The sequence below is a fragment of the Bubalus kerabau genome, chromosome 5 (genome assembly GCF_029407905.1).
Source record: "Bubalus kerabau isolate K-KA32 ecotype Philippines breed swamp buffalo chromosome 5, PCC_UOA_SB_1v2, whole genome shotgun sequence".
NCBI lineage: Eukaryota > Metazoa > Chordata > Mammalia > Artiodactyla > Bovidae > Bubalus > Bubalus kerabau.
The window spans coordinates 86460201-86474799 of record NC_073628.1 but is presented as its reverse complement, the minus strand read 5'-3'; the positions used below and the strand labels follow the sequence as shown (position 1 = coordinate 86474799).

The following is a 14599-nucleotide window of genomic DNA, read 5'->3' as shown; positions in this document are numbered from 1 at the left end:
AAAAGAGCAGAAGGCTTCTTACCCACCTGACATTTGACCTCAATTTTGGCAATAGACCCTAATAGTAGGTACACTTTTTGAAAACACTACCAAATAAACACTCCTCCTTATGGTGTGGGATGGTATCAGGAGTGAGAGGAGACAGGATCTGGTTGTGGCATCTGTCACAGCTTCATCTGAGCAGTGCCACACAGCCCGATTCCTGAAGGAACAGCCTCTACAGAATGAATCACCCTCGCAGCCTGAGAGGCTGGCGCCTCCTGGTCTGTCCATTCCTGGGATTAGATCTGAACCACAGATCATGTCACTCCTCTGCTGTGGCCCCATCTGTCCCCCGTCTGGATTTTGATGAATGGAAGACTCAGGTCTGGGCTGTAATGGAGACTTAGAGGAGAGTGAAGCATTTTAGCTTTAAGAAGATTATTATAATTATCTCAAGGCACTGAAGTGGTGCTCCATTTGCATTTCAGACACTAAAATCAGAGGGCAGATCTACAAGAGGTTAATTTTGTGAGTGAGTTCTTAATAACAGAGGCACCAAGACTTGATTCTTTATGCCTTAGCCTGGGTTTGCAGTTGGAAGATGCAAAATATACTGATAAGATTAAAGCTCCTCTAGTGACTCTTGAGCATTCCCAATGTCTCAGTGGGTAAAGAATTCGCTTGCAATGCAGGGGACACAGGAGATGCAGATTCAATGCCTGGGTTGGGAAGATCCCCTGGAGGAGGAAATGGTAACCCACTCCAGTATTCTTGCCTGAAAAATCCCCTGGACAGAGGAGTCCAGCAGGCTACGGTCCAAAGGGTCTCAAAGAGTCAGACAGGACTGAGCAGCAGCAGTGACTCTTAAGGGAGCCTCATGCACTTTTATTTGCAAGTGACCTGGACCCTCCATCTCAGAGGACTCCCTGGACTTCAGCACCCCAGAATCCCTCGCAGTGGGTCCTGTGGATTTGTATGGGCAGGAAAGCAGATTCTTACCTCCTACAAATCACTGTCATACATGGTACAGCTAGTCTAGCTTCCACACTCTGGCAGCTAAACCTCTTTGCTGATCATCTAGGTAAAAACCCCTTACTGATTGTTATAAATACATTCACCATAAAGCAGTCCATTGGCATTGTAGGCATTTTCTTGAACAAACTCCTTGAAACAACAGCCTCAGGAGGACTAATGCATCCTTTTCAACCCTCCAGAGCAGATATGAGAATGCAGTATCGTTTGTTAAATTGCAATTGTGTGTCACTTATGAATAAACATGGACTGGATTTGTGATGCAAATATAGAAAAGATATTAATATCTCATGGAAGTAAACTTGATGGCTCATTTCATTTTAAAATTATCCAATCTATGATCAAGTCCTGAGGTAGAAATCTAAGACATGTCAGGCCCCAATATGGACAGAAGTGATTTGGGGATAGCCCCCGAGTAGCCATTTTCCAAGACAGTCAGATCCAGTACATTTTAAACATAGCACCCCTCCCTCTTGAAAGAGTTCATTTTAATGTTTGCTAAGTTTGAAGTTTTTTAAAGCAGTGATTTATTTTCCATTTCTGATTCTTCTTTGGGATGTAAGTATGTAATGTCAAAGGTTATTAAGGGAAGAAGCAAACTTGATTCTCAGAAGGTAGCATATGATATAACATAGTGTGACTTAGTTTAATATAGACCAGGACTCTCTGTTTTTTTTTTAGATACTGCTAATGCTATTTATATTATTCTATTAGTATTAATAATAGCTAACATTCACTGGATGCTTACAATGTGCCTGGCACTTCGCTAAGAACTTTATACTAATTACCTTACTCAGTTTTTACAGAAACATTTTGAGGCAGATACTGTTAATATCCTAACTCAAAGGAAAAGAAAGAGGGTCAGAGAGGTTAAGGAACATTCCTAAGAACAGCTTGCTAATCAATGACTGACCTATGTATAAAGCCCATGTGTGCATGCTCAGTCACTTCAGTTGCGTCTGACTCTTTGCAAACCTATGGACTACAGCTGGCCAGGCTCCTCTGTTCATGGGATTCTCCAGGCAAGAACACTGTAATAGGTTGCCGTGCCCTCCTCCATGGGATCTTCCCGACTCAGGGATCAAACCCATGTCTCTTATGTCTCCTGCATTGGCAGACGGGTTGTTTACCCCTCGTGCCACCTGGGAAGCCCATAAATCCGAATTTATGACGATTGCACTGCTGTCTGTAGAATTGTTTGACCACCTGGAATAGTCAGTCAGTTTCAGCTACTTGCCCACAATAATCAAATGTCGGCCTGCACCTTGAGCATTGAACTTGGCAGAACACAGTGCTGTCTATGATTGATTTGTGATATCTGTAATGGGTAGATCCAGGGAGAGCAAAGATGAAACTCAAGTAGTCATGCCCATGTTGGTGGTGGTGGTTTCGTCCCTAAGTCATGTCCAACTCTTGCAACCTCATGGACTGTAGCCCTCCAGGCTCCTCTGTCCATGGGGATTTCCCAGGCAAGAATACTGAAGTGGGTTGCCATTTCCTTCTCCAGGGATCTTATTATTCACAAACACGAGGGACTTCTGTGTGGACCACATGCCATCTGGATTTCTGTAGAACACATTATTATTACACAGTCATTTGTATTTCTAGCCTGTTAGTGGGCTGCTGCTGCAGCGTCACGTCAGTCGTGTCCGACTCTGTGCAACCCCATAGACGGTAGCCCACCAGGCTCCCCTGTCCCTGGGATTCTCCAGGCAAGAATACTGGAGTGGGTTGCCATTTCCTTCTCCAATGCATGAAAGTGAAAAGTGAAAGTGAAGTCGCTCAGTCGTGTCCGACTCTTAGCAACCCCATGGACTGCAGCCCATCAGGCTCCTCCGTCCATGGGATTTTCCAGGCAAGAGTACTGGAGTGGGGTGCCATTGCCTTCTCCAGTTAGTGGGCTACTTGCTAATAAAAAGTAGACATTTCAAATGAGTGTCTTATCAAAAGCAATGCCCATTTTCCATTAATCCTACTTTTGGATTTGGTTTCTTCCTCAGTATTGAATCCTTGGAAAATGGTATTTACAATGAAAAATTTTTGAGTGGTTTATTGCTATATGTGAACCTTTCTATCAAGAGTCCCAGGTGCTTGTGGTTTCCCTGTTTGTGAAGTACATTGCTAGCTCCAATTGAAGGCGGAGAAATAAAAACAGAACAAGTAAATGCTGTTTCAAAATATCTGTAATATTGGCAAATAAATCGGATCCTCATCATTCTTCATTTTTACGGGAAATTCAAACACATATTCACCTCTTCAGTGATGAAGAATTTTTTCTCTTTCATTTTGTTGCTTAGATTGGCATTTGTCCCATGAGAAATCACTGAACAGATTTAATTTTGTTTATTCTTTCTTTTGAGACAGCATATTTATGCTCTGCCAGAATTATCCAAAGAATGAAATGAATTTTCAACCAGAGATGTAAAGACCTAAAAAATTTAGGTCAAAGCTAACATATAAGTTGCTCTGTCTTGCTGACATCAGTCTTTTCACAGTTCTCCTCTGAAAAGAAAGAGCTATATATTGGTATTTCAAAATTAAAAGTAGCCCACATTACTGACTGCGGTTATTTCCTGTTACTCTGATAGGAAAAAACATCCATTTTCTTTGTCTAGGGCATTTCGCTCATATCCAAGACAGCTGAATAGACACAGGTCACCTAAAGTTCCGTGCTGGAATCAGCGTATGGTGACCTGACTTAGGATAGACCGGAAGAGTCGGCCTGGGGAAAATGTTACTGTAGCCTGAGGAGGATCCACTGGCCTCCAGGAGTTCTTTATGGAGGACAGATGACAGGGAACCCTAAGCAGGACAACGGATTTAAAATCTAGTTAATTGAATTCTGGATCAGGCCTTTGCCTCCTGAGTAATGTTGGCTAAATTATGAAATTTCTCTTGACCTGTTTCCTTAATTATAAACTGGAAATAATAGACCAGAAAATCTCAAAGTTCCTGCCAAGTCTAGGAGTGTGAGGATCCTGTGATCCTCTGTACCCAGGACCCTCCTGGTGTCTGGGCTCCCAGGAGGGAAATGAAACAGCAATCCCGTTTCACTCTCTGCATATTTGGGGGAGGGGGTCATTCCCACTAAGCCCCATGAAGACAAGGTCTGAGCACTGCCAGCTGTTTTCCAGGAAGCAGTTTTTAAGCCCTTCACAAATGTCAGAAATGCCACTTCAGTGGTTTCTCTAGAGTCTTGAGGTGTTACATTGAAGCAGCATTCAGGATTTGTAATATTTCCTTTGCTTAAGGTGATATTATAAGCTTTGTATACTTTCTTCTGATGCGGAGGGGGAGGAGTTCAGTTCTCTTGGATATGGTTCACCTGTCAACTTACACCTTTCAGAACCTCAGTTCTTCTTGTGTGCGATTAATAAGAGAACGTGGTTAAATGGGGCCATGAAAACACCAAGATTACCGTATTTCACGTGATATTTTTAAAGAAAAACAAAGATGAAAAGCCAGAGCAAAGGATAAAGCCATCATGGCCACTAAAGTTCTGCACTGACTTGTAAAGCAAAGGATGTTTTCCAAACTGACCTAGGCCTATTTGGTTAACTGTAGTTATTTTTGGTAGATATGTTAGCCTCCCATAGTTCAGGGTAGGTGGGTCCATAGCTTTCCTCCCACAAACCATTTCCAGGTTATGTTATGAAGAAAATAAATCTTCAACTAGATTCTGCCATAGTTATAAACATGTGTTAGCAAGCCAGCAAAAAGTGATTCAGTCTATTCTGTAAATGTAATAAAGAGCTACATCTTTGTCCTTTTAGGTACATACTCCTACAGCACCTTGCATATAAAATATGCTAGGGGCAGGTGTATTTCTTGGCTGACGGTGTGATACATCTAGTTAAAGTTGGGCAAAAAAAATACATGCATAAGGATCTGAATAGTAGACCAATCGGAGTTCTAATCTATAGGCTATTTTGGCTTGCTGTATTCCTACATACTGTTTGTGTAAGAGTACCTACATACTATTTCTAGCCAATCCACGTATTTTGAACACAATCATTTTCACCAAAGATAAACCACTTCCAACTTGCATTACTTTAATTATCAGTGTCTCTGCAGTTGACCAGTAATAAAGATAGCCAAACCAATTTTAGTAACTACTTCAGGACTGTTACCTTCCAATTAGAGCCTCTCAGATAATAACTTGGACTGTCATAGGCACTGGCAAAATCAGGACAGATTCTGGTCTCAGCTTATGCTAAGTTGAGGAAGGCCCCTACTGAGCCAGAGTTGTGTCAGAGAGCTGCCAAGGCAATAGGACTTGAGTAACTAAGATCTGAGAGAGAAGGGAACTATAGAGAGTTGAGAAGATGCTCTTTTCTCTCAGGTCATCTGCTGAGAATGTAGCAGACCTTTTGACAATATCATGGGAATTTGAGTTCAGAATTTTCAAGGTAGACAGGACTTGAAAGGTCAAAAGCCTGAGAGAAGGAAATTACAGAAAAGTTAGCTAGATACTCCAGTATATTTCCTTTATATTATATTTGAGAAATATTACTGTACAGAACGGAGAGACTAAGGAGCTAGGTAAAAAAAAGAAAAACAACAAAAACTGAATAGAAGAGTTTTCAGCACACAATGCTGACTAAAAAATATTGCCATGCAAAGCCCTTCAAGGAGAAGAGGCCCCAGCAGATACCATTTTGGGATCTTTAGAGAGCTACACCCTAGGAGTAAAGGTAAACTCAAATTAGACCAAGCCATACAAAAACTAATGTGAGTCTTTGATTGGGTTGTGGTGTTCACCCCCCATTCTGCCTGCTAGATGATAGGGTCACTGAGTTCAGTTCAGTTCAGTCGCTCAGTCGTGTCCGACTCTGTGCAACCCATGAATCACAGCATGCCAGGCCTCCCTGTCCATCACCAACTCCAGGAGTTCACTCAGGCTCATGTCCATCGAGTCAGTGATGCCATCCAGCCATCTCATCCTCTGTTGTCCCCTTCTCCTCCTGCCCCCAATCCCTCCCAGCATCAGAGTCTTTTCCAATGAGTCAACTCTTTGCATGAGGTGGCCAAAGTACTGGAGTTTCAGCTTTAGCATCATTCCTTCCAAAGAAATCCCAGGGCTGATCTCCTTCAGAATGGACTGGCTGGATCTCCTTGCAGTCCAAAGGACTCTCAAGAGTCTTCTCCAACACCACAGTTCAAAAGCATCAATTCTTCCACGCTCAGCCTTCTTCACAGTCCAACTCTCACATCCATACATGACCACAGGAAAAACCATAGCCTTGACTAGAGGGTCACTGAAAGAAGGGAGTATATTTAAGAGTCTCTAAAGTTCTCATAAATTTTTTCAATAAAGAATGACCAGGCATACCAGGAAACAAGTAAAAGAAAAAAAATGCTATGGAAAAAACTCCCAACCATAAATGACTCATTTATTGGTGTTATCATTCATAGACTTTAAAATAACTCTGATTGGTGTGTTTAGAAAATAGATGACATGATGAAGAATTTCCTTAGAAAACTGGAATTTTTAAAATTTCATTAGAAAACTGGAATTGTTAAATAAATTGAAAATTCTGCAGCTTAAAAAATGAAATATTAAGAGCTCAATAGATGTGTTTAACTGCAGATTAGATGCATGACAACAAGTATTTAGTGAAAATGGAAGACAGATCAGTAGAAAATATTCAAGTGGATGTATGATGTACAGAGAGCAAAAGGATGAAAATACAAAAAAAAAAGAAAAAGAAAAAAGCTCAAGAGACATATATAACATGTGTTATCCTACATCATGTGTGATAGTCCTCGCAGAAGAGAAGGAATAGGGCAGGAATGGTATTTTCTGAAAATGATCAAAAACATGGATTCAAGAAGACTGCAGGTCCCAACTAGGATAAAATGTAAAACTGCTGAAAACAAAATCAAAGGGAAAAACTGTTAAAATAGCCAGAAAAAAAAAATCATTAATTTCAAAGGAGCAACAGTAAGACCAATAGCTCACTTCTCAGAAGAAACAATGGACGCCAGAAGACAGTGGAATTCATATTAACAGGTTGAAAGAATATAACTGCCAAGCTAAAATTTCATAAATCCAACAAAAATAGTCATGAGAAGTTGATGTGAAATAAAGACATTTTAAAACAAACAGAACTTGAAAGAATCAATCACCAGTACTCTAACCTTAAAATAAATACTAAAAGTATTTCTACAGGTAGAAAGAGAATGATTCCAGAAATGCAGGAGGAAATAGAGAGTGACAGAAAGGGTGAATATGTGCTTAAGTTGAAATATATTAAAAATATAAAATGAATTGATGGCTGGATAGAGAGGTGAATAGATAAGTGGTAGGGCAAATATAGAAAAATGTTGGTTACAAAATCTGAATGAGGTTGTTCACTATATAATTCTTCCATTTTTGTTTTTGAAAAATATTATTTTAGAATAAAATGTTGAGAAAAATATATGGACAAATATAAATGAATGTTTATCACACACAACAACAAAAATGGAATCTTATGGAGTCTGAAATATATGTAGAATTAAATGTATGGCCAAAATAATGCAAAAAGTGGAAGAGGGCTAAATGGAGTTCATGTGTTATAAGGTGACAGCAACATCTGGAAGTATTAAAAGTCATAATTTTACTATACTATAATAAGTCAAGGACATGCATTGTAATCTCTAGAGTAACTAGTAGAATAATACATAGAAGGGGAAATAGAATGAAAGATTCTTGGTTAATCTAAGAAAAGGGAGAGAAAGGGGAACTTAATAACAGCGGGTGGACCAATAGAAAACAATTCTAAGATGCTAGCTATAAAAACAAACATATCAGTAAATGAAAATTGACTACTCCAACTAAATGATAATCGTTGGCACACCACACTAAAAAAGAACAAAAAAGCCTAACTATATACTGCTTGTGAAAGCCACTTCTTAAATATAAGGACACAGAGAAGTTGAAAATAAAAGAAACGGTAGAGAAGGCAATGGCAACCCACTCCAGTACTCTTGCCTGGAAAGTCCCATGGATGTGGGAGCCTGGTAGGCTGCAGTCCACAGGGTCGCGAAGAGTCCGACACGACTGACTGAGTTCACTTTGACTTTTCACTTTCATGCATTGGAGAAGGAAATGACAACCCACTCCAGTGTTCTTGCCTGGAGAATCCCAGGGACAGAGGAGCCTGGTGGGCTGCTGTCTATGGGGTCGGGCATGACTTAAGCAACTTAGCAGCAGCAGCAGAGATACATCTTATATATACTAACCAAAATAAACTGGTATAGTTTACTAAGGTCAGAGAAAATAGACTTTAAGCGAAGAATCGTCATTAAAGATAAATAGAAACATTTTATAACAATTAAAGGATGAAGCCACAGGAAAGTTACAAATCTAAATTTGTATATATCTAAAAACATGGCTCCAAATGTAAAAAGCAAACATATGACAAAATAAAGAAGATAAATACATCAATCCATAGTCATGGTGGGAGACATAATCACCACTGTCTCAAGAAATAACAGAACACACAGACAAAAACTCAGTAAGAATAAAGATCTCAACAATTACCATTAATTTATTTTACCTTATTGATATATACTGACCATTGCACTCAGTATTGACACAGTACAGTTTTTTCCCATATTACCAAAATTGACCCATTTGTTGGCTTATAAGGCAGATCTTGACAAATTTCAAAGACGAAATTCATTCAGGGTATGTTTTTTTGACCAAAGAGAAGCTAAGCTAGAAATCAATAACAAAGAAAACAGAAAAATTCCCAAATGTTTGGCAGTTAAGCAATCCACCTGTAAATAACCCATGGGTTGAAGAAGAAATTTCAGTGAAAATTAGATGATATTTTGAAATTCAATGATAATGAAAATTCAACATATGAAGTGCTAACCAATCATCCTTGAAGTGTCTATTCCTGATTAAGACAGTTTTAATGTTAACTGACTTTCCCTATAGTGTAAATTAATGTTAACTCACATGTATATCACACCATGTATGCTGAAGGACTATATTTTAAAGCAAATTGCTGACAGGGACAAGAATGGAGATGATTACAGTAATGCCAGTGCTTTATATGAAATATCCAATTATTAAATAAAAAGCAATGCTTAGCTGATGCTATTTTAAAACACACTTGTTCTATCATATTATATTCATCCATCTAAAAAAATAAAAAATATGAAAATAATGCATGTATAATTTCCAAAGTGACTTCTCAACATTCAGACATCATTTATTATCCATCAAATTGCCACATTCTTTCATTTCCCTGTGTATCTCTTTTCCCACGTGGAAGTCTTCATAGAAGCCGAGTGAGGTAGGAGGAATGAGAACCTGGGCTGCCCTGCTATATATTCTAATATTTTCAACCCGATGGCTTTAGTGTGATCAGAGAAGCTGGAAATTGAATCAGAAACCTCAGGGGCAACCCAAGTGATGAGTCAGCCTGGCTGTGAAGGTTATCACTGTTGGCTCCCTGTGCTTAATTAGAAGCTAGTGGAATGCCATCATGTACTCCACCAACAAAAACCTTCACTCGAGAAGCAACTGGGTTGAGGAAGAACATGAGGAAAACAGAGTTTGTGAACCATAACTGAAAACGGTTTATCCACAGCAGCCACCAGCAAAAGCGAGGGTGGGAGAAAGTGCAGCCGTGGGCAGTCTGCTCATGGAGCCCGTGTGTGGGCAGGGGGCAGCTTCTTTGAAGCTATATCTGACGACATTCAGTTTTGTTCACTGCACTTTCTTCTGGAAGAGATATTAATAGTTTAAATCTGTGTGGATTGTCAAGTTTTCTTCCTCTCAGTAATATACTCATTAATATTTGACTTCCTTTCAGCCTGGAATTTTCAATAATTTAATAGCTGCCCTCGCCAGCTGCCTGTGTGGAAGACCCGTCTTGCCCGTTGCCTAGAGGTTCTGTGCGTCCAGGGGGCAGCTCTGAGAGCAGCGGGCAGAAAAAGCAGGAGCAAGTCTGGTCTCTCCTCACTCCTCTCTCTTGCCTACCAATGTTTCCTTTTCCGGGTCACATTCTTCTTTGCCTCCATTTTTCTGGGTCCCTGGGGATGAAATATCACTAAGTCCTAGGCTTAGCTCCAGAAAGAAAGGAGACAGAGCTGGTTGAAGGAAATGAATTTCACGTTTATCTTCCCCCTGACTCTTGTGTAAGTTACAAATCAGTGAATTCATCCTCTTCTTATTCAGCATCTTGCCACCCTGAGGCCCCTTCCCGACTCTTCAGAATTCCTTCTGTAATTAAGTGCGGTGGTGGACAAGTCAAAGTTTTGTGTGTTTGTGTGTGTGAGGGAAGAGGGAAGAAGAGGCTAAGCAGGTGCTTTAGGGAAGCAGACTCAGTCACATTCACAAGACGGCAGGTTGCCAAACTTGTATGACTACTGCAAAAAGAACTCACACTGCATTTTTGTACCAGGCTTTATCGATATCAAGTATCTTGAATCAGTGCTCACAGTGGCTCTTGTTACCTGTGCTCAGAGAGAAAGATGTATGGAAGCTCTAAACTGCAGACAAATTCTCAGTCAGTGTCCTCAGCAATGACCCGTATTACAGAGGTAAGAAAGCACTAAATAATAGTAACGTGTGTGTGTAAAGGTGGGGAGTGTATCCTTTCTGGGAGAGGGTTCTAACACTTTACAAAAATAATCTAGATTAACCCAACATCATCAGAGTATCATGAGGTTAAATAAATCAGCCTAGATAGACTAAGTGATATAGCCAAGGCTGCACAGTGAATTTAGAAGTAAAGTCAGATGAAGATACAGTCCCTTCTTCATACTGACTTTTTCTTGCCATATTCCATGGTAACTAAGAATAATAGAGATTGTTTTCTGATTTTATTTTCTTCGGACAAGTTAAGCTGGCTAAATTAGCTGGGGGTACATGCCTGACTCATAGATAAATAGGTAACTGTCAGTGGTATAATTTTTGTAATCCAAAAAGTTTCCACTCACAGATTTTCTATAATTTACTGACAAATAAATCCATGACCCCAGGAGGCAGAGACGACAGCATTGCTTCAGAAAGCACATGTTTCTTGGAAATAGCTTGTTAGTGCATATGGCTTTCAGATTATGTCCTGGGCCTGCGGGAATGGAAGACTGGGCAGAAGCCTTGTTTTGTTGGGGTTTTGCTCTTGGTGTTCAGGCTGGTTGGTCTGATGCCCGGTAAAGCATGGAGTCCATAATGCACACCAGGTAAGCAGTGTGGAATGTGTGACCAGGCCATTTTCCTTGAAGGAATTCTCCCTCCCTCGAGATTCTGCAGAGGCTTAGCCACGGCGGGAGCATCACCATTTCCCCTGTTGTTTGATTTTTCAGTGCTCACTGTTTCCGCCTGGGTGGCTGCAGGCCATTAAGTAGATTGTAGATAGATGGCTCCCCCTCTTGCTAAGAATATGGCAGTTTGGGGGACTACATGTCTTAGACATCCATTCTCTAAGCCTCAGAGCAGAGCATTCAGAAACATTCCTTCCAGTTCTGAAATTCCTTAGGATGAAGTTGTATGAGGTTTACTTTGGGGAACTGAGAAAGTAGGGCATTTCCCCAGGGTGCTGACCTTACACCTGTGAGCCTGACCGGCTCAGCCCTGAGAGTGACATTTGTCCCAGTCTTCAGCTTTCTAAAGTGATTATTTGACTTGAAGAAAGAGTATTGATCATTTGGCCCACATCCTGATTCCTAACTAAGACTCTCTTGCCATAAATATATCTCACATTTGAGGACTGAGTTCTTCACACATTCTAAGCTTTCTGAGTTGGAAAAAATACATTGCTTTGTAAGTACAAAAACTGTAACACTATATAAAACCCCAACAATAGGTTGAACACTGGGTTTCTTGTAAATAACATATTAATAACACCTGGTATGATACCTGTGAACATGCTCGGTGCCTGAAGCAAACTGGCAGGAGTGTCTTCTTCTTTTGCCAGTAACTTGTCAAAAACTCCCAAACTCTCAGAAGAACATCCAAGACAAGGTAGCTTACATAGCATTTAGACTCCACACAGGCGAAGGCTGGCTCCTGGCCAACTTGAAAAGCCAAGTTGAATTAGAGAGGGAATTCTGAAGAGTTGGGAAGGGACCTCAGGATGGCAAGATGCTGAATAAGAATGGGATGAATTAATTGATTTGTATCTTCAGGAGATCAAAGCAGTCAATCCTAAAGGAAATCAACCCTGAATATTCACTAGAAGGGCTGATGCTGAAACTCCAATACTTTGGCCACCTGATATGAAGAACTGACTCATTGGAAAAGACCCTGATGCTAGGAAAGATTGAAGGCAGGAAGAGAAGGGGACGACAGAGGATGGTTGGATGGCATCACCGACTCGATGGATATGAGTTTGAGCAAACTCTGGGAAATAATGAAGGCAGGGAATCCTGGCATGCTGTAGTCCTTGAGGTCTGAAAAAGTTGGACACAACTGAGCGACTGAACAACAACAGTCTTACACAAGAGTCAGGGTGAGGATAAAGGTGAAATTCATTTCCTTCAACAGCTTGGGCTTCTTTCTTTCTGGAGCTGAAATGCCACCTCCTCCCCTTGATGACTGAAGAGGAATCTTTATATCCAGCCTAGGACTTTGTGATTTCATATCTCCAGAGCCCAGAAAGGATGGCAGGCAATGTCAGATCACTTATAGATATTCCTAGAGGAAGAACGAACTACTTAGCCCACTGGAGGCAAGGTGTTGAGGAGGGATTGGGCACTGCCTAACAATTAAAATAGAGACTAGGTATATGTGATGTGCCTGCCAGGCACTTTTAGTTGCTTTATCTTAGATATCCTGGCAATCCTTGAGGTCAGTACCATTATTCACAGATAAAACAGTAGCTTAGAGGACTTCAATAATTTATACAAAGCAATCTAGGGCAATGTTTGATGGAGGGGACTCTAAAACCACATCAAGTGTGTCTGCCTCTTGGCTTTGCCACTTAGCTGTGTGACCTGGAGAAAAGCTTTTAGCTTATTTATGTTTCCATTTCCACATTTGTGGAATACAGATAATAATGTTATGTACTACACAGAGCTGTGCATGTGTGCGTGCTCAGTCCCTCAGTTACACCTGACTCTTTGTGACCCCATAGACTACAGCCCGCCAGGCTGCCCTGTCCATGGAATCTTCCAGGCAAGAATCCTGGAATGGGTTGCCATTTCCTCCTCCAGAGGATCTTCCCAACCCAGAGACAGAACCTGAGTCTCCTGTGTCTCCTGCATTGGCAGTCAGATTCTTTACCGCTGAGCCACCTGCATGGTAGGTACATAGCTGTTGTGATGAGGATTAAATAAACGGACACACGTAAAGCCCTTGGACAGGGCCTGGCACATGGCAAGTGCTGTTCAGTATCTGTTGTGGTGGTTGCTTGTTTTTAGCTGTGCTGAGAGATTTGAACCTAGATTAGTTTGATGCTAGAGTTCTTTGTCACTTGTTTTAGGATTTTATAAATGCAAGTGGAGTAAATTTCTTCTTTTTCTGGCATCTAAAATGAGGTGATAATCCTTCTTTAGCATACAAAGATATCGTGGTGATTCATATTTATCTATAGAGAACTTTTTAAAGAGAGGATAATTGCCATACTGCGCTAGGAGTTAGAATTCATATCAGAATTAGATTTTGTGAACTGAAGTATCAACGATTGTCTTTTTTTCCTGAGACTAGCCAGATATTTAGAGGCATCTAGCAGTCCAAAATAATGCTGTTCCTTTACCAACGCACAAATGGAGGATTGTTGAGCCTTTTGCTAAATTTGGCCGGCTACAATTCTCTCTTTAAAACAAGCAATTGCTTCATCACACACGCATTGTGTTTCCCTGATATTTTGGTAGCTGCTGCCCTGCACGTGCATAGGATGCCAGCTGTACCTCGATACAGTCCTCCGAGCATCTGACCGTCGAGGATCCAACTAAGGTAGCGTGCCCTTCAGAGGAGAAGAACTCCAGACCCAGGACAGATAACTGCATTTTGCTTTCCTCATAAGAAGGTCATTTTGTCTATTGTTTTATAATATTGTTTTATACTTGATATGAAAGGTCATTATAGGATGATTTCTTCCAACAAGAGATTTTAAACTTAATAACAAACTAGATAAAACATGTACTTTCTTACATTTTTTCCGAGAACAAGGTAGAGTATGGGGCTGTTATGTTTAAAAAGAAGCAGCAAAAATTATTCTGGAAACCATGAGCTTAGTTTATGTTGGACTGCAGAAGATCAAAATGAGGTCGGTCTTGTTCCAGGCCCTTTGTGCTTACTTGTTTAATTGAATGAGTGAATGAATGAAAATAGTAGTTATGATTATAGACATTTGGGTTTCCCAGGTGGCGCTAGTGGTAAAGAAACTCTCTGCCAGTGAAGACGTGGGTTTGATTCCTGAGTCAGGAAGATTCCCTGTAGTGGGGCTTGGCAACCCACTCCAGTATTCTTGACTATTGAATCCCATGGACAGAGGACCCTGGCAAGCTACAGTCCATAGGGTTGCAAAGAGTTGGGCACGACTGAAGTGAGTTAGCACACACATAACCTGAGCATGCAGAAATGCCTCTGGATAAGGAAAGGGAAGTGAAATGACAGAGGGAGGAAAGAACACAGGACATT

The 14599-nt window shown here is 40.7% G+C and overlaps 1 protein-coding gene across 1 annotated transcript in view; it reads left to right on the top strand.

The window, feature by feature from the left end:
- Positions 1–14599, top strand: part of KIF26B (kinesin family member 26B) — a 510788-nt gene that overhangs the window by 310707 nt on the left and 185482 nt on the right. The gene's annotated exons all lie outside the window — the stretch shown is intronic.